Source organism: Olea europaea, unplaced genomic scaffold, assembly GCF_002742605.1.
Source record: "Olea europaea var. sylvestris unplaced genomic scaffold, O_europaea_v1 scaffold2125, whole genome shotgun sequence".
NCBI classification, from domain to species: domain Eukaryota; kingdom Viridiplantae; phylum Streptophyta; class Magnoliopsida; order Lamiales; family Oleaceae; genus Olea; species Olea europaea.
Window position 1 is genome coordinate 91,710 of NW_019239211.1, and position 3,345 is coordinate 95,054.

A 3,345-nucleotide genomic window follows, 5' to 3' on the forward strand; every position below is an offset into this window, starting at 1 on the left:
CTTTTACAAATCACATGGTACAAGAGACCTTATAAGCTATGTGAGTGCAAAGTTCAATTCCACTTGGAAATTAGGTACTCGAATGTTCATATTAAAACATATTAATAGGTAAATAGGAATAAAATTTCTAAATTAATCATATATGTTTTAAGGCTTGTTTTGCTTGCACAGGCTTGGAAGCTTTGGAGAAATGGTGCCCCCTTGGAATTGATGGATCCAACTTTGCAACAGTCTTATGTTTTGGATGAAGTCATTCAATGCATCCAAATTGGCTTATTGTGTGTTGAAGAAGATGTCAATAAAAGACCAAAAATGGCATCAATACTTCTTATGCTTAAAAGTTACGCAGACAATTTACCCATTCCTCAACTGCCTGCATATTTTATTTCAAGTGGATCGGATAGGATGGCAAGAGATACAGACCCCGATCAACCACAATCTATGAATGAAGCATCAATCAGTGAATTGTGTCCAAGATAGTCAATTTTGTGTCATTGAAATATTGTTAGACGTGGAAATGTGACTACTCAAAAAGGGCAAATCATTTATACGATCTTCTTTGTGAAAAGACTATATCCTTAGCACTTGATAATCTTAAAATACCTCAATTTTTCATTGTCGCCTCTTTGTATTAAATATCTTTAATTTTACTGTCAAAGTAAGTACTTTTTTCTTTAAAGGTAAAAAAATGTAACATGGGCATGAAAAAAAAAATCACTTAAAAAGTAACTTCTATTATTATTTCCAAGCTTGACATAGTTTTCATTTGTTGTTGCTATTGTTCCATTTAAATAAGTTTTTTACCCCATTCCCAAACGTATAAAAAAGAAAAATTGAGGCAGTGCTAGGATCGAATCGAGCTTATTTTCAAAATTTTATTGGTAATGCAATTTTTTCAATTGTTCATACGGCTATTTTATTCGATTCAAAACTACATCTCATTTAACTTTTATTAAAGTCTACTAAAAATCTAGCTACCATTTGGTAGAAACTCTAATATAAGTTAAAGTTCCGCAATACATACAATTAATATTAACAACACATTTTATGGTATTTACAACTTTTTAGCACACATTTTATCAATTTTTATCAAAATATACTAAAAATCTAATTTTAATTCTTGCCAAACAAGGGGCCTAATTTTAACAATTTTGCTATATTTATATCTTGGTTGACAGTTTTGTTTATATTCCATGATATATGGCACACATTTTACTTTTAATTTGAACAATACTTTAAACTATCAATGACCTCATTTTTTACACATCATGAAATGTCAGCAAAGATATACAAGTAGCTTAATTTTAATTTCAATTCCCATCAAACAAGGGTTGAAAATAAAAGTTGATCAAATCAACAAGTATTTTATTTTTTACGCTTCTGTTTTACAATTATTATTTGGGTGAAGTGAAGTTTTGAATAGTTATTCTTTTTAAGAATGTGTGGTTAAAAAATAAGAATAAATTTTAGATTTACATATAAAATATTTTTGTTAGGTAAATTTATAGTTGAAAATGAGTATATGAAAAAAAAAAAAAAAAGGAGAATTTTAAATTAATGACTGTCAAACAAGGCTAAATAAGAAAAGAGCAAATAACATGGCTTCTACACTTTTGACACTCAATGGTTATTTAGCAACTTTTGATGCTCTTGGCAAACCTGCATTCTTTATCCATAGTAGAACACATAACATTCCCAAAGTGCAAGATTAAGACAAATCCACGTCAACCTCGACAGCCTTCTCTACAAATAAAGCATCAATTACTGATTTATATTCAAGATAGAATATTGTCATCAAAAGCACAAGAAATAAATAAGACTTTGTGTTGTAAAAATTTTGTCATTGGACTAGTTAATTATGATTTTCCCACTTTGTTTATCATTTTATGATTACCTTTGCTCCAATGGATCAAAAAATCCCCCCGCATATCGTTAAAGTCATGTTTGTTATGTAATATTGAATAGAGTGATAAATTAAATTTTAATTCATGTTTTTCCTTCATTAATATTGTTTAAACCGTACTTTAGAGACCACATTATCAAAAAAACACATAATTCTTTGTTTCACACATGTCAAAAAGGGAAAAAGGAAGTGATATTTTTCATGTTTTCTATTAGTTTCTTTTAATAAAGTATGTTAATTATTTTCCCTAATGCTTTCTCACCTCATCTTTAAATCCAGAAATAAATTTGCACCGCTAGTCTCATCAAAATTAGCTAAAATGTGGACATCAGGAATTGTTTACATATATATTCATAAGGACAGCCTGGACAGGAAAATAGACCTTAGCTCTGGAAACAATATTGAAAATAAAACTCTTTAACATCTTTCCAATACATTAACCGCGACAAATACCGACATTGAGATTGATTATGTGAATAATCAAAGTATTTGCATGCAATTTGGTTAGATTACTAACATCTGTGACACCGTACATATAACGCTTGTCTAATTTATTCCATACAGCAAAACTAGAACATCCGGAAAGTGATGTTTTCCTATTTAATATTTTGAAAAATAAAGAGAAGCTGACAAAATGTCGAGTGTTTTGAAGTTTGTAACGTGTAAAATCCGGTAAAAAAAATCCTCATGATCACTCGAGTTTTCAAAGAATTTCATTTTGATCACCAAACTACTTTTCTACAATTCTAGTCATTCAAGTTTCCAAAAATGTTGAGTCTTAATTCTCCCCCGTCTGTTGGGCGCCAACTGGATTTCATTTTGAAAATGTTAAACAAGTAAAAGCGGTAAGTAGATTGTAGGATATGGCCGGTGGCAACTAGGTACGTGTTGCATGTTGTCCATATAGGGACGGCGGAAGAGTTATCGTTCCCAACTGCAGGGGTGAACACAAGGGAGGTTTTGGGGGTTCACGTAACCCCCCAAATTTTGATGGATTTTTTTTTCTTTTCTTTCAATAAAGCCCTAATTGATATGAATTAAATTCTAAATTTTAATTTAACATAAATTAACAATTAACAATTAATTTTAATAACATATTTCATGGGATTTATAAATTTTCAATTTTTATCAAAATTTACTAAAATTTTGATTTTAATCTCCATCAAAAACGGACAAAATGGCAATAGATTTGAACTTTTTCATTTTTCCTTGCACTTTCGTGACTTTCTCACTCACATATTTTATCAAAAGATAAATTCTTTAAACTTAAATATGCATTTTTTTTTGTGATGAGCAAAATATTAATAAAATGACTGTTCGAAATTAAATGGATGAAAATGATGCACGAAATATTAATGAAGGAATGTGTTTCTAAATTTAATTTTCCATTTTCTCAAGTCAAGTATGAATTATTCAAAAATCAAGAACAAAGTATTCGATAC